Here is an 18,793-nt window from a genome sequence, read left to right on the forward strand (position 1 = left end):
AGATCTTCGTCTCAAAATCACATGATTTCTACAGTCGCAGAATCGAAATGTTATACCACTGTCGACAGACTGTTGTAAATAGTTGAGGAGAAAATAGTGTTGATGACCAAAGTTTCTGTTATGCTTATCCGTTGTATTTATTAAACTTAAACTTACGGGAAAACGTTACGAACTCTTGCATGCCTTTCTTGCCGCACGGGGTAGCCACGCAGTCTGATTAAGCGTAGGAATTAAAAGTAATTGTTTTATTTTTGCAACTGTGTCTACTGAGTTATTGACGGAGATAATACTAGTTGATCATGTAAAAGTGGGAAAGGTAAACTACAAAAACATGGCACAGACACGGGCAGCTGGTACTAACGAAGTGATTGATGCTCTTTCGGAGGAATTTTGTAAATTGTTGTTGGATAGCCAGGAGCAATGAACACTTACCGAACACCTAGCGCAAGTACAATCTTTATTGGCAGAGCAACAGCCTCAGTAGGGTTGTATGAGACTGCAACATTAGTAAGTTCTCCTTCGACATCCACTGATCCTTCAGCCTCAAATCTAGTAACTCCATTCTCCGGCAAAACAACAGAAGGTGTTGCTATGTTTGTAGACGAAGTATTAACCGCAGCCACATTAAGTAGCTGGTCAGATGAAACATACTTGCGGATGAACAATTTACATTTCAATGGTGAGGCAAAAACCTATATCTAGTATCTTGAAGTGCTCTATAAATTACACATTCAGTCAGCCGAAAGTTTGCGTCATGGATGTAGAAAACAGAACAGTTAACTTTTTTTTTGGGAAGAAAATAGTTTAACACAGAGGCCGAGTGAAACAATGAAATTATTTTCTGATAGAATTCGCATAATTAACAGGTAGAATTATGAGCTGACGTACAAATCAGATGCTGACAAGAGTCTTGCGCAAAGAAGCAGAAAATACTGCGTTTTATGTGTTTCTCGGAGAGAACCACCCTGATTTTCCACGATGGGTTGCGAATGGAAAATCCTGATGATAATAGCCACAACGCTTTGCGTTGCTACACCAATACAAGAAGTGGACAGTGCCGCTATGACGTTCACCGACCGTAAAATGTTACCGTTCTGTTCAGCATGGGCGTTTAAAGGAGTCACGAATCACAATGTTATAATTGCCCACAGTACGGGCGTAAAGCTCGGGATTGTGAATCTAGGAAACAGAGCAAGGACAGTGCGAGAAAGAAACAGTTAAATGCCAACGGAATGTTCCTTCCGTAAGGAAGCGTTTCCAGTACATCGCAGTACCATAGAAACGTACGCAGAGAAGGATTGTTTTTAGGTAATAAAATAGACTCAATGGGGACAACACAGCTCAAGTTAAGAGTAGGAAACACATTGTTTCGGGAACAAATGAAAGTGTTGTCAACTGTGGGGCAGGGATTTTCTGCAATATTAAAAAAAGAAAAAAAGGTTCAAATGGCTCTGAGCACTATGGGACTTAACATCTATGGTCATCAGTCCCCTAGAACTTAGAACTACTTAAACCTAACTAACCTAAGGACATCACACAACACCCAGTCATCACGAGGCAGAGAAAATCCCTGACCCCGCCGGGAATCGAACGCGGGAACCCGGGCGTGGAAAGCAAGAACGCTACCGCACGACCACGAGCTGCGGACTCTGCAATACTCGCACTAGACTTCCTGGTCATGCATCATGCTAAAATCGATCGTCGACGACAAACAGTTGAACTCAACAGTGACTTGTTTCCGATGGGTACATCAGTTGCAAATGCTCTGTGTCAGAGGTGCACGCATCTTTGTGGTGGTACCAACTAAACTGTACACAAGTACATCGAAAGCTATTTCGAGTGACAGATTATCAGCACGTACAGGAAAGCTAATTTTGGTTAAGACAGATATTGATGTTCCACAACAAGTTTTATGTTAAACAGAACTTCTGTCAAGTAACGACATGTTGAATGAACAGTACTGTTTTATATAAATAAGTATAACACATGCTATGGAAATAAATTGCCAAATTATGTTGCTAGTAAGCCTGGATGATATCGGAACGAAGTAAGTCATCTGAAGCGGTTGGTAGCATTACATTACTGGTACTTGGTGACAGGACATCGATGAGTCAGAAATAAATGCTAAGCAAAACCGTCAGCATATCTGCGTTACGTAACAAGGTTAGTCAGTCATGGAGTCATTATTAGTGCAGTACAGGGATTTGTATAATTCAGAAGGTCCTTTACCAGCCACAGGCATAACACAGCATCGATTCCAACGGGAGTCACGTACCAGTGCGCCGTAAGCAGTATAGGTTTACACAACATATGCATCCATTGATAGAACAGTTCACATATCAGCAACCTAAAGATGGCGTAATAGTGCACAGCGATAGTGCTTAACAGCGCACACCGATAGTCATTTGTCAGTAACAATAGTAATCGTGCCGAAAAAGTCACTCGATGAAACAAGAAAATACAGATTTTATTGTGATTCCGTATTTTTTAATGGAAGTACAGTAACCTATGAATGTTCGATTCCAAGTACAGCTGTAGCTTTGGGTAGCATGGGACAATCTGACGTCTTTTCCACGATAGATTTAAAGAGTGGTTATGAGTAGACCGAAGAGGGTCCAGAAGATAGGCCGAAAGCTGCTTTTACAACATAATCCGGTCACTGCCAGCATCACAGAATGTCTTTCGGGTAACAAACAGAACTACAATACTTCAGGGCTTTATAAAATAAAAAAAATTTAAAGCGAAAGAAATTTATGCTGTGACCGCAATTTTTCTAATACAATTAAGGTACGGTAACTCGTTTTGGTTGTTATCTATGACCATCTTCAAAGCTGTAAACAGATGGACCCAAAGTAGCCTTAGAAAATTTTCTACAATCAAGTAGGATATAAAAAACTGTATAAAAGCTGATCAGAAACATAATGGGGGGGCCAATTCTAATAGCAAAAAGTGAACCTGTGACATATCCGTCGAACAGTGTAATACAAAATTTGTTAATACTTGTAACATACCGTTCAAAATATAAAAAGACGGTGCATTTGCATTGGAAAGAGTCATTAGCTGTAGTCATGCAATGGCATGCATTTCAAATACCAAGCCAAAGACAATACATAGTTTAAAAACGTAACCGTGAACAAGCCAGGTTGTAGGCCTGCCGAAAGAATTTTAGATCATAAATTTTGGAAAGTTTATCCCTGTATCCACGTGAATTTTAAAATAAGAAAGATAGCAATGGCATTAGGTTAAAATTACAAGGCAGGGATGCTGTATTGTATCTTAAACTGGTAACAAGCCGCTTGTAGAGCAAATCCTACGTGACTGGCAATAATTCAAGAATAAAATCCAAGAAGATTGTACCTAAGCTCAAATAATTTTAAAACTATAAAAATAACAGGGGAGTCAATTGGCAACATGCATTATGTAAAAGACAGAGCATACATGAGAGTCAAATGATAAAAAACACATCAAAGTACAGCGAATCGCTAAAAATATTAACAGCATACCGTAATCTCGCAGGATGACAGTAGCAAAGGAAACTGGCAAGTGAAACTAGAAACTTGCATCAGAAGCTCGTTATGTGCGATAGTGTGGCAGGTGTTATAATTAGTGCATACAATGGTTCCAAAAACCGTCATGTTTTCTATTGCTGTAAACAAACTGATAAAAACAGTTCGTAGTCAATTTATAGATAAGCTATGTGATCGACAGCCTTAAAATGAAAGAGAAATACCACAACCTGGCTTACAAAAGAAAGATCCTGCATGTCGTATGAAATAGTCGTCTTTAAAAAATGTGCACGAGTTGAAGAATAAAAGGGCAATGCCACAGGTCCACCAGTCTCATAAGGCACGTCAAAACCAATTGACTTATGCAAGTGCTCCCTCTGCCCGACCAAAGTAGGTTCCGTTAGCAGCATTGGAGGCACGCGCACCTAGTATGCGAGCCAGACAGACGACTGATCTTTTGATATGTGTTTCAAGAGAGCGTAACTGTTCTCAAAATAAAAGAAGCATTTGGATTCCATATTACCACTGAAAGACTTATGGTGCAGGACATTAATCAAGGCTAGAAATATTATATTATGCTCTAAAGGGAAGAAAACTTGACTTGCAGGATTAGAGATTTATTCCAGTTTTTTAGAAGCCCCCTGCTAAGGTTCCCACTATAACATCTGCCATACTATTGCAAATAATGAAGTTTTGATGCAACTTTTACTCATGCAAATGGCCATTTGTCTTTATTACCGCCACCCTGTGAGATTAGAGTACGTTATTCATATTCTTAGCGCTTTGCTGTACTTTGATGTATTTTTTATCATTTGATTCTCATGTATGTTCTGACTTTTGCATATGGCACGTTGCCGTTAGCTATATAAGGCAACTTCCCTGTCTTGTGATCTTTAACTTCATCCCCTTGTCATTTTTACAGTTTAAAAATTGTTATGACTCAGGCACAGCCTTCTTGGACTTTTGATCTTGTAATATTGCCAGTTACATAGGATTTGCCCCACTACATGTGGCATGTTGCCAGTTAATGATGTAATACAACATCCGTACCTTGTAATTTTAACTTTATGTCACTGTTACCTTTATAATTTTAAAATTCACATGGATGCAGAGATAAGCTTTTTCAGATTTCCGGTCTAAAGTTCTTTCGGTAGTACTACAACCTGGCTTGCTCATGGACATGTTCTTAAAATGCATTCCGTTGAATTACTGCAGCTTATTATACTTTTCCAATACATGTGCACCGATTTTTAAATTTTGAATGTTACATAAGCATTAACGTATTTTGTATTTTGGAGCACACTGTTCCATGGATATGTCACATGTTCACTTTTACCATTAGAATTGGCTCCCCTTCATATTTCTGATCAGCTTTTATATAGTTTTTTATATACTACTTGATTGTATAAAATTTTCTTAGCCTACTTTTCGTCCACCTGTTTACAGATCTGAAGATGGTTGTGGATAGCAACCAAGACTATTTATCATGTAATAGGAAAACTACAGTCTATGCATTAAAAGATGTTTACTTCAAAAGTTTTTATTTAAGAAACCACATTAAAACCGTCATTTCATCCCTGACTATGTCGGGCTTGACGAATTGCAGTGCGCATCAGATGGATTCCTTTGAGGGTTAAATCAGAACAAAAATGTATGTTCTATTGGATGAGATCATCGTTTATCAAAAGACACAGATAAACAAGCGGAGTGTGTAAGTGAAGTATTTGATAGATTGAAAGCAGCCCAACTCACATTAAGAGTTGATAAATATCATTATGTCCAGCCGCAAGTTACTTGCCTTCGGCATATTAGTAGCCAAGATGGAGTGAGGATGGACCCTCATCTCTCTTCAGCTGTACATGATTTTTTAATTCCACACACAGTTTATCTATTGTAATTATTCTTGGATTGGCAGATTTACCGAAAATTCGTCAAGGGCTATGCTACAATTGCTGAAGCATTGACTAGATTATTGAAAAAAGGCTTATGTTTCTGTATACACCAAAATGTCAGATAGCATTTCAAAATTTGAAAGAGATACGGATTTCAGATCCCGTATTAATTTTTCTTGATTTTACTGAATAATTTATATTATCGTATGATGCATGTAAATACAGCTGTCGGTGTCTTAAGTCAAACTGTGGATAGAGAAGAATATCCACTAGATTAGGCATCTCAGCAGCTGAATGGGGCTTAGTGCAATTCTTCTATAACGGAAAGGGAGATGTTGGCTTTAAAACATAGTACTTCATATTTTCTTACTGCCTATATGGCTGTAAAGTTAAAGTAGTTACAGCTGATGCATCCTTCAAGTGCTTATTAGGACTTAAAGTCCCTCCAAGTCGACTAAGAAGAGAGACACTGAAAATGAGTGAGTTTCAATATAAAGTAGTTCATAAGCCCGGTGTAAAGCACATGAATGTCGATAGGCTCAGAAGGAAAACTGCAGTGTTACAAGTATTGAGACTGCATCTGGTAGATTTGAAAAAAACTCAAGTTGTAGTCACAAAATGCCAACTGTGCAGTGAGAAATCACAATTTCTTATACATAAAGTGTACTGTGTATGTCAACTAAATGTGAACCGTGCATCGTCATTCCTGTAACCCAGAGTGTTACGACAAGCACATGACCATGTACTATCAGGACAGCTGGATAGGACAATTACTGAAGGCGTTCCCAGCCCGTAGCACTACAAACCAGAGTTTTGTGACAAGCACATGACCATGTACTATCAGGACAGCTGGATAGGACAACTACCGAAGGCGTTTCTAGCCCAGCAGATGGCGGTCTGTACAGCAAACATCGAGGAAACAATTAGTGTACGCATCCCTTCAGTGATCTGTGGACAGAGTTCACTACCGTATATGTCTCTCTGTATCGACGTACTGTAGTGTAACACATCATTCTGAGAACTGGACAGTCTATAGACAGTTGTGTTGTTTACACTGTGTTGTAGGCACTATAGTTTCAGTCTTGATAGTGTGTGTTACTGTGCAACATTGAACATGTCGAGTAGTGTTGCATCCATTTACAAAAATGGCTTAGATGTTATGTTAACTGTTACAAAGATGTTTTTAGTGTCATGTACATGAATGTGTCAGCACATTTCCTTTTCAGTTCCACATGTTTGCAATGGAAGCATATGACTCCACAATTTATGTGGTAGACATGATTTTCTGTCACAGTTTAACAAATGGAAGTAGCCTGTGAGCCCATGCCCTCCGCTCGGAAAATATCCACATCACAGAGTACCATCCGACAAGCTGTTTGGCCGACTGTTTCAGTGTATCAAGAATACTGGTTCTCTATCACCCCAGAAGATCAGTCCACACACCTCCGACGGAGGAGCATGTGCTACATTTACTGGTGAAAAACCTGGAACCATTATGTGGTGATTGGCAGCAGCAGAAGATACACGTCATCTTCTAGTCTGGTAGGTACAAAATGCACAGTTGCCGTATACAAACCATCTTAAGCACATCCAGGAACTGTGGCCAGAAGACCAATATAGCTGAACGCAGTTCTGTCCACTGACAGCGTGCTGCGGGTCAATTGGTTTTTTGAACATTTTATTTACCGAGGAGACAGGGCTCACAAGAGATGGCGTTGTGAACTTTCATAACCAGCATGAGTGGGCTAATGAAAATCCCTGTTCCGCTGCAGAAAGGGTCATCAACATCGTTTCTCCACCAACATATGGGCAACTGTTATTGATGATAAATTAGTAGGGTCATATGTCCTACCACAAAGATTACATGGGGATCATTATCACCCATTTTTGTTGAAGTATTACCTGTCTTGTTGGAGGAAGTAATATGTCAGCAATGACTACAAACGTGGTTTTTGCACCAGAACATTTCCTCCGCAACATCCGACGCTGACAGTTCAGGACCGCTGGATTCGTCGGAGAGGCCCCACTCCTTAGCCTCCTCGTTCCCCAGAGTTACATTCCCTGGACTGAACAGTGCGAGAAGACACGACATGGGTATGAAGTGCTGTCTCGGTGATTAATTACTGAAATGAATCCATAACTTCCTTCAAAAAATTTAGAGAAGCGAGTTATATGCTGAGCTACACAGCTCTCTGTTAGCTCATAAGTGTTACAATGACCAAAAGAATACAGAAATAGTGCGCTTTTTGGTATCAGGTATGCAACAGTGACACTGCTCTGTACCCAGTTTTAGTTTGATGCATCACATATACTGTCTCATGGCGGAGGTACAATAAACAAGAATACAACTATTTTGTTTGCACTGGACGCAATATGTATGTTTTTCGTTTCAAGCGTCGACTACAGCATAAAATTTATTCAAGACAGCAGTCCTCCACTAATGGAGGTCATTTGCAAATTTTGTACACTGCATCAATTAATTTTCGTTGTTACACACTCTATAGTGTCATAAAACACTGCTTCGTTGGGCCATCTGATCCCTACAATCAGTCATTTCGCCTTGTCAATGTGACACCGCAGCAGCTAGATCGTCTGCTTGCATTAAAAACTAAAAGTAAGTCACAACTGGCCTTATGCTCCTGCATGCTTCAATAAAAGAGAACAAGTCGACGAGTATGAAGCCCATTAGCATTGATGTAACAGTAGCGCCTTGATATGTAAAGTATGCAGCCTGCAACATTAGACTGTTACTCGCTGTGTTTCTGATCTCTATCGTAGGTTATACACTTCTGGAAATTGAAATAAGAACACCGTGAATTCATTGTCCCAGGAAGGGGAAACTTTATTGACACATTCCTGGGGTCAGATACATCACATGATCACACTGACAGAACCACAGGCACATAGACACAGGCAACAGAGCATGCACAATGTCGGCACTAGTACAGTGTATATCCACCTTTCGCAGCAATGCAGGCTGCTATTCTCCCATGGAGACGATCGTAGAGATGCTGGATGTAGTCCTGTGGAACGGCTTGCCATGCCATTTCCACCTGGCGCCTCAGTTGGACCAGCGTTCGTGCTGGACGTGCAGACCGCGTGAGACGACGCTTCATCCAGTCCCAAACATGCTCAATGGGGGACAGATCCGGAGATCTTGCTGGCCAGGGTAGTTGACTTACACCTTCTAGAGCACGTTGGGTGGCACGGGATACATGCGGACGTGCATTGTCCTGTTGGAACAGCAAGTTCCCTTGCCGGTCTAGGAATGGTAGAACGATGGGTTCGATGACGGTTTGGATGTACCGTGCAGTATTCAGTGTCCCCTCGACGATCACCAGTGGTGTACGGCCAGTGTAGGAGATCGCTCCCCACACCATGATGCCGGGTGTTGGCCCTGTGTGCCTCGGTCGTATGCAGTCCTGATTGTGGCGCTCACCTGCACGGCGCCAAACACGCATACGACCATCATTGGCACCAAGGCAGAAGCGACTCTCATCGCTGAAGACGACACGTCTCCATTCGTCCCTCCATTCACGCCTGTCGCGACACCACTGGAGGCGGGCTGCACGATGTTGGGGCGTGAGCGGAAGACGGCCTAACGGTGTGCGGGACCGTAGCCCAGCTTCATGGAGACGGTTGCGAATGGTCCTCGCCGATACCCCAGGAGCAACAGTGTCCCTAATTTGCTGGGAAGTGGCGGTGCGGTCCCCTACGGCACTGCGTAGGATCCTACGGTCTTGGCGTGCATCCGTGCGTCGCTGCGGTCCGGTCCCAGGTCGACGGGCACGTGCACCTTCCGCCGACCACTGGCGACAACATCGATGTACTGTGGAGACCTCACGCCCCACGTGTTGAGCAATTCGGCGGTACGTCCACCCGGCCTCCCGCATGCCCACTATACGCCCTCGCTCAAAGTCCGTCAACTGCACATACGGTTCACGTCCACGCTGTCGCGGCATGCTACCAGTGTTAAAGACTGCGATGGAGCTCCGTATGCCACGGCAAACTGACTGACACTGACGGCGGCGGTGCACAAATGCTGCGCAGCTAGCGCCATTCGACGGCCAACACCGCGGTTCCTGGTGTGTCCGCTGTGCCGTGCGTGTGATCATTGCTTGTACAGCCCTCTCGCAGTGTCCGGAGCAAGTATGGTGGGTCTGACACACCGGTGTCAATGTGTTCTTTTTTCCATTTCCAGGAGTGTATAATAGTTTTCTCGGTAGCTTAAGTCAGTTAAGATCGTAACCGAGTTACCTGCCAATTAGTTATGTTGCGTAATTATTGGGTGTTGCCTCAATTCAGTTGCTTCGTTTTCGTATGCAGTCAGTCTCTTACTATGTTCCCCTTGAAACTGGAAGTGGAGCAGATGAGAGATTCTTCCTGTCCTAAATTTCTTGTCTGTTCCGATTCACTCAGTGCCCTCCACTCATTGCAACGTTTGTGTCCAGCAGATAAAATACTACAGTCCATCCAGGATGCTCTCCTCAAACTACAGCGACTGGGGAAGGATGTGGCTTTCTGCTGGGTTCCGGGGCATGTCGGCATTGCTGGGAATGAAAGGGCAGATCTCGCAGGCAAGGAGGCGTGTGTCGATCCATAAGTATCTCAGTGTGCTATCCCCTTGCACGCACTCACCTCGCTGTTGAGCTCACGAGTCATGCGTCGGTGGGAGGATGAGTGGCTGGAAGTGACTGACAATAAGCTCCGTCTAGTCAAGCCCACAACGCGTGTGTGGTGTACTTCCTTTCAGCCCCGTCGACGGGACGAGGTTCTCCTCACTCGGCTTCGGATAGGCCACAGCCCTATGACGCATGGCTTCCCGCTCCGGCGACAGGACCCTCAAATGTGTGGTGCTTGTGGCGTCCAGGTCACTGTGCGCCACGTTTTATTGGACTGCGTTTTATTTTCTGACCAGCGGGCCGCGGCTGACTTGCCAGCGGACCTGCCATCTCTTTTACGAAACACTCGAACGAATGTGGTTAAAGTTTTAAAGTTCTGTGCCTTGTCAAATGTTTTTACAAAGATTTTAGGGAGAGGATCTTAATTTGCTCACTGTGTCACAAGCTCGCCCATATTTTATGTAAGGGGCCAGACAATGAGAATTTACTGTGGAATTCTTTTTGCTACGTTTTTCCTTACCTTACGTTTTACTTTTTTGTGTAGCATTTTCCTTCTTTTCCTGCTTTCTTTGCGTGAGTGCCTCAGTTTTATTAGGTCTGCCCACGTTCGCTCCCTTTAATGCGTGTCAGGGCGCTGATGACCTCGACGTTGAGCGCCCATAAGCCCCAACACACACGAAATTGGAAGCGATGAACCATGTAGAAACAGAGTGAGGGCCACGTAACCTACGGAATATTTTTCATCCACATCGTTATCCTCCAGTCCTGTTGCTTAAAAATAAACGGTAGATATAGCAAAATAGAAATTATCAATGTTTAATAACTTTTTATTCCGAAATTATTGATTTGCAACGTGGATGAGGGGTGTGATAAAATAAAAAAGAGTAATAGATATTTACTGTATAGCACTATAAAATACAGCTACCACAAAAAAGACTAATACTAAAAACGCAAAAGAAGAACATATCAAACATCGATTCAGTAGTTCGTCGAGCTGATAAAAAACATATTTCTGTTCTTCATAAACATCTTTCGCACTTATCAATAGTAACAGGAAACTCCTGCCTTTTGATCATGAAGAAGAACGTTCTATTGAGCACAAAACAACAGTAATTGTACAGATATTCTTATGTTCCCGTATATAAACTGCGCTTACATCAAAAGTAATTGCTTTGGTGGCATCAAAGCGCAGAAGTTACGTTATCAAATAACTCTATTACTCATAAAATGCAATTTGTATTTTGTAAGGATATAAAATACTCAATGGATTAACATGGAACCACACAAGAGTCTAATTATGTGCAAAAAGAAAACGCACATTTACTTCTATTTCTTTTCCTACCAATGCTACCAATACTAGCGGTAAACCTACCATGTACTACGTCATTTATGTGCTGAACCAAAACTACCGAACCGTCGTTTTGGTGGAGCGTAAATTTACGTGTGTGTGTGTGTGTGTGTGTGTGTGTGTGTGTGTGTGTGTAACAAGACTGGTTTGGTCCGGGTGATGGATGGCTGCCAACGTAATTAACTCAGTTCAGTGATTCATCTCCTCCCAAATTAATTAGCCAGATGAACGGTCGTTGACTGATATAAATGGTTCAAATGGCTTTGAGCACTATGCGACTTAGCCGGCCGAAGTGGCCGGGCGGTTAAAGGCGCTGCAGTCTGGAACCGCAAGACCGCTACGGTCGCAGATTCGAATCCTGCCTCGGACATGGATGTTTGTGATGTCCTTAGGTTAGTCAGGTTTAACTAGTTCTAAGTTCTAGGGGACTAATGACCTCAGCAGTTGAGTCCCATAGTGCTCAGAGCCACTATTCGACTTAAGTTCTGAGGTCATCAGTCCCCTAGAACTTAGAACTACTTAAACCTAACTAACCTAAGGACATTATACACATCCATGCCCAAGGCAGGATTCGAACCTGCGACCGTAGCGGTCACGCGGTTCCAGACTGAAGCGCGTAGAACCGCACGGCCACACTGGCCGGCGTTGACTGATACAGAGGTTGGTGTCGTGTAGTTGTACATTTGACCACAGCTGTTAATGGATCTCTGCTATACATAGGTGTTGGTTATACGTCTCATATGTCCTGGTAGGCGGAATATAGCTCCGCGGTTGCAAAGAGGAGGAAGCCACATTTGGGAGGAAGAGGCTTCAAATCTCCATTACATCACACAAATTTAGGTTCTCGCTCAAGGTAAATGTCAGGACAGTACTTCTCAAAATCACACCTCCGGTGAACTGGCCCGCATTTGTCCTTGCGAACTTCAACTCTGTCTCTGACAACCATGTCACTGATGGGATCGCCATTTCCCTCTCGTTCCCCTCTGAATGGCAGCATGTTCACTACCGCAGCCAGGTGCTGCTGCGCAAGGCAGTCGACGTGTTTGTCATTCTCTCTCTATGTTGTCCACTATGTTAAAACAGAAAGCATAATGGGACAGTTCAGTGTGCTTTGAGATAATCTGAACGTAGTCAAGTACGAAACGGAAAGGAAAGTCGATAAGGATATGTACAAGAATAGACAGAGAGGCAATAAAAATAATTCCTGACAGCTTGTCCGTGAGGAAGAAGTAGATCCAGAGCACAGTATTTAAATTTTGTCAAGGACACTAAAGCTTCGAAATTATTACTCACTTCCTACATCTGAATTATATTTTCAAATGCCAGTCTTTGTCTTCAGTCATAAATTTCTTTTCTTATTTCTCCGCATTTTGCTCCTCTAAATCTGACAGCAAAACATCATGGTTTCAAATTTTCCGTCCTGCACATCCAACTAATCTGAAATTGTGGTCAGGAGCGGCGCTTGTTCAGTTTTACCCGTTATCCAATTTGCATTTAATCTCCAACTGTCGCTCTGCATGTCACCAATGTGCCATATTTTGACTCGACTGTACTCTCTCTCCTACACAAATCTCACCGATTCATCCACGTTTCTAAACAATATGTACCACTGAAAACACACTCTGGATTCTCTCTAGCAATAGAATTCTCAGTCCACACACATGTAACAATACCTCGCATTTGAGAAAATGGAGAAAAAATCACCGTAAAGATAAACAACGTTGAAAACTGTGAGCCTGTAAAGGAAAACCTATGTAAGTAAAGTTAAGCCCACATTGCAATTTGGCGATGTTTCATAGACAGAAATGTTCACTAGTCAGACACCTGTTTACCATAAATCGATAGTCTATTTATAATCACAGTTTTTTATTCGCTGCACACTGTAAGCGTGCTATTAGGTGTGTAGGAAAGAAGGTCAGCAACTAAAAAAACTTAGAGCTCAACAGTAAATATTAACGCATTTAATCGATTAGGAGCCAATCATTTATCTTCGAGTAGAAGTACTGGTACCTTTGTTATAACGCCAAACGGTGCTAGACCCATATGCCGTAGAATATAGTAGTATATATAGTTGTATATAAAGTAGAATATAGTAGGATATGCTCTGATAAAGGGTTTTGAAATGCCAAAAACATGAACGTGAAGACGAAATAGGCAGCTTGATGGACACAGAAACACTTCAGGGGACTACGGAAATATTTCGGAGATATAAAACACTCTAGCTTTTTACGTAATCGAAATTCAAATATGGATAGTAATAGCCGGCCAGTGCGGCCGAGCGGTTCTAGACGCGCCAGTCTGGAACCACGCGATCGCTACGTTCACAGGTTCGAATCCTGCCTCGGGCATGGATGTGTGTGATGTCCTTATGTTTAAGTAGTTCTAAGTTCTAGGGGACTGATGACCTCAGATGTTAAGTCCCATAGTGCTCAGAGCCATTTTTTCGATAGTAATAGCCGGCAAAACTACAAACAGTACGAAAATGTATCTCATAGGGAAAACACCTGAACAACAGGCACGTTCAACTACGAAAAAGAGACTGTGTTCGGACCAGATGGGACTAATCAGGAGCAGCGCTGTATAGCCGCGCGGTCTAGGGCCCCACGCCGCGGTTCGCACAGCTGCCCCCCGTCGGAGGTTCGAGTCCTCCCTCGGGCATGGGTGGGTGTGTTGTCCTCACCGTATGTTCGTTTCAATTAGATTAAGTAGTGTGTAAGCCAAGGAACCAGTGACCTCAGCAGTATGGTCCCATAGGAACTTACAACAAATTTCCAAATTTACTAATCTTGAATTAGATAGGAAACTCACCCGGCCACTTGGAACAAAGGAGGTAAGTCAAGACAGACTTGAGGAAAGTAACCATGCAATGCTAGAAAGAGAAGTGATCCCAAGGTCTGAGAAGTTAAAGAGAGAGAGCCAGAAGACCAATGGATAAGCAAGGGATACAGAGAATAGAACTAATGATGAGAAACAAATGCCTTCGAAAGAGGAAAAGGAAACAAGTAGAAAATGTTGGGGAACGAATATGCAAACATGAAAAGGCAATATAATAACGGCAATATAATAAAGGAAAATTTATACTGAAAAAAAAGAGGGACTGAGGACAGACAATGGCGGTACTGTTGTATCTCTGGCGAGATTGTGGCCGGCAGTCGATCTCCTGCTGTAAATGAAGTTCCCACATCTTTCCACGTTGGTGCTCTCGTGTTTCGCTGGCTGCCTGTAAACGGCGTTTTATTGGATACGCAGCACTGACTCTTATTTAGTTATTCCAGGCCAGTGAAACGGTAACATCCCAGTATGTAAAAGGCACATTAAAAGCTCAAAGATAATGAACGGGTCGCGGTCGAGCATTTTCTCTTTTCAGGAACACATTACGTCTCCGTCAATCATGACAGCGAAGTGATAAAACAGCAGTTGGGCCACCGTCAACATGAGGGACAGTAAACGCGTTAGGTGTGGGCGGACAACGTACTTTTCAGAGTGTTATTGTCTTTTGCCCGCGGTTCCAGTATGTAGACAGAGACCAAACCTCATTTAATTTCTCGTGTTACAAGAAATGTAGGAAATTAATTCTGAACCTTTCTTCTTCCTTTAGGCAGTCTACTACGCCGATGTTTACTTTTTCATATTAAGACAGAGAAAGTTTCAATTAGATAGAGACGTATGACGCTGAAAGGAGCACGGTACGGTAGTATCCGAGAGCTAAAGTTCAATCATCTTATGTACAATAATTAGCATATTGAATGAAATTTTTATGGGATTACTTCCACGTAATATTAAACGTAAATCGAAGTTTGTTCCTTTTGTCTGAAATGATTTTCATAATCAGTTGTTGAAACATATTACTCCTGTGGACCGCATTTTATTATTTACCTTAGTTTTGATTTTTTCAGGCGTTTAGGCAGTGGTGAATCTTTATGTTTTAACTTTAAAATTGTAAGAGAAACATATAAACATGGTAAAATATGCATTATACTAAGCACTTATGTGCAAATTGCATTTAAAATCAGGTACACAAGCCGCCGCTCTAGAGGACTACACATGCTTACCACTCATCAAAGAAACTGAATAACAGGGGAGCAGGGACACAATCATATGATACTCGAAGCATGGAAAAGGTATGTTGTACTATGGAGACTTGGTACTCATCGTTATACAACGGTAACAGTGTTCGAGGACTTGAGAAGAAACACATTGCACGCAGGGCACCGTTCAATGTGGTTGTGCAGGTATAAATAAACAAATTTGATGCACTGCTCATATATACGCGTAGACCAAATGATTCACTATTGTATGATTACACGATCACATCAACTAAATACCTGAGAGCAGGTCAAATGACTCATTATTGTAGATTAAGCTACTGACGAACAAGAACAGGAAGCAGTCACATCAATTAAATACCTGGCAGTATGCGTATGGAACTGTTTAAAGTGAAACGACATATAAACGAATGGTTGGAAAGCCAGATGCCAGTCTGAGGCACATTAAGGGAATACTCAGGAAGTGTAATCCACACGCTAAGGAGGTAGCTGTCAATACTTGAACCTTGCTCGTCAACTTGGGACCAGTACCAGACAGTACTGGAAATAGGAAGGTCCAAGGTAGAGCAGCGCGTTTCGTCAGGAGTTCGTGCAGTAGCGTAGAAGATCATCTAAATCCAGTGGCAGACGTCAGTAGAGAAGCGTTGCGCACCACGGTGTAGTTTGCTGGTTAATTTCCTGACGAAGCAACTAACATATTAATCGAAGAGTCCACTGTTGTACTGCCGGTCCGTAATGTCGAACGGGCACAACATTTCGGTGATTAGACATGGCACCGTCGTCGGGTGCACTGACGACATGTCTGAGCGCCGCCGAAATATAGTGCCCGTTGGACGTTATGGACCGGCAGCACACCCGTGGACTATTCGATCAACAGATACGCCGGGAGAAACTGAAGAATAAAACCAACCTATTTTTTCCCGCTACGAATATGTTGTGAAGAGGCCACAAAGGCAGAAAGATGTTTGAGGCGACGCGGAGGCTTACCAACATTCTCTCTTCCACGACTGGAACAGGAAAGGGGACGTCACAATGATACACGAAGTACGCTCAACAACATCATGTATGTCGTGAAGTATAGATGCAAATCTAAATGTAGACACTGATGGCTCCGTTGTCTTCTCTCGGCTGCAAATAGTACAGAAACCTACTGCCAGATAGAGTGGCCCTATTTGTTCATCTGCAGCACCGCACTAACAATTGGCTCTGAGCACTATGGGACTTAACATCTGAGGTCATCAGTCCCCTAGAACTTACAACTACTTAAACCCAACTAACCTAAGGACATCACACACATCCATGCCCGAGGCAGGATTCGAACCTGCGACCGTAGTGGTCGCGCGGTTCCAGACTGTAGTGCCTAGAACCGCTCGGCCACCCCAGCCGGCGCACTAACAATTGACAGCGCCAACGTTTTAAAATTCTGTAAGACTATGTGTGAAACAAGCCAACTAAATCGTTTAGTGCATAGCTGGGCATAAAAATTATGTGACTATAAAGGCGGCATTCAACAAACGTCGAATTGGCCTCGGTATACAGAGTGTTTAACTTGAGTCAACTAAATATCTCGAAAACGACGCGTCGTACGAAAAAAATGTTGTAGATGAGAAGTTAATATTAGTAAAGGGTACATCTGTCTGTACAACCACTCGCCATCTTCTAAGCACCACTCCTGCGTGGACGCAGTCTGCTTTGTAATTTCAAGTGAGAAACCCCCTAACCAATTTTTATTGCATATTCGGATTCAGCGACAAAAGCACGTATGGTGTACTCTTTTTTTTCCATTCGTGATAGGTGGTGCTGTAATCGATAATTTATTTCTGCATTTCGTTTGCGATGTAAAAGTATACCTTTGTGTTCGAACGGTTGATATTTATGTTTGATATTTACTTTAGCGTTGCAGATTTGATTCTATTGTACAGTATGGTATGCCGTTTCAATCTTTGGTTAGTAACTACGTTTTTATTGTTACCCAGGAACAAGAACATGGATGTAATAGTTTCCTGTTCGCAAAGAGGTGACTGATATCGGTCAGTCTCGTTGCCTCTCTCAACTGGGGTGCCTGATATCGGTGAGTCCCATTTGCCCCTCACCAGGGAGGTGCTTGATTTCCGTGAGTTCCCTTGTCGGTCACCATTGGTGTGCTTGATTTCTGTGATTATCTAAGGCAGGTGCTCCTGTCATTTCGTGGACATTTTACCTTAATACAATGGTTGCATTTGTTTTACGCCGGTAGCCGCATAGTGACCAGCGCAAGAGTTACGCCGTTTGGATGGAAACACACACAGAAATCAGTCATCCTGACGGGGGGTTTCGAGGACAGCCACGGAAATCAAGCATTTCGATGATTTGGGGATTCAACACAATCAACCCCATACGAAACAGAGTACTACGTTATCATATAAGTAGCTTATTTACCATAAATTCCAACGTGTAGCCATATTATTTGTACTGTTCAACCACATTTGCAACACTCAAGTAACGTTTGAACATCTGTATCAACTGTCAGATCACAAAGGTTTACATGTTTACATTTACATCGTAATTCAAACGCGTCGATTCATTATTGCAAAAACAGGCACGCTTGTTTATCGATTACAGCGCCAAAAAAAAAACTCTGACCACTATGGGACTTAACATCTGATGTCATCAGTCCCCTAGAACTTAGTACTACTTAAGCCTAACTAACCTAAAGACATCACACACACCCATGCCCGAGGCATTCGAATCTGCGACAGAAGCGGTTGCGCGGTTCCAGACTGAAGCGCCCAGAACCGCTCGGCCACTCTGACCGGCCAAGTAGGTTCTCCACTTCTTCTACCTACTGAAACGTCCAGTAACGGGCTAGTAAGAGAGAGGCACACTACCACTCGTAGTAGTCTTTGACTCAGTTACTGACAAACTTCTTGTGTTCTGAGCTGAAGGAAGGGAGAGTATGTGTGTGAGGCGGGGGAGGGGGTGGGGGCGTCGTTGAGTGGTGCTCGTGACACTACGCAATGCTTTCTATGTCTCGTGGAGTCTGTAACACGAAGGATCCTCATCGTAATTTGCGTTATTAGGACGAAAGAGAAATTAAACTCGTTCCCAGTCTCGAGTTAGAATAGCTACACTCTGATCCAAGGTAAACAGATACCAGTATGTAAGACAGAAGTGGCGGAGCTGGACCTGCCAGTAAGTAAGGATGCGGGAAGTACTGTCTTGTTATCAGAGCCTAATAGATCAGTCAGGAAAGCTCAGTGACTTCGAACTTGGCCTAATCATTGGATGTCACCTGAGAAACAAATTCATCAGGGACATTTTAAGCACCCCTAAAGCTGCCCAAGACGACTGTTGGTGATTCGATTATGAAGTGGAACCACGAAGGAAGAACCACAACTAA

Source organism: Schistocerca nitens, chromosome 8 (genome assembly GCF_023898315.1).
Source record: "Schistocerca nitens isolate TAMUIC-IGC-003100 chromosome 8, iqSchNite1.1, whole genome shotgun sequence".
Lineage (NCBI taxonomy): Eukaryota > Metazoa > Arthropoda > Insecta > Orthoptera > Acrididae > Schistocerca > Schistocerca nitens.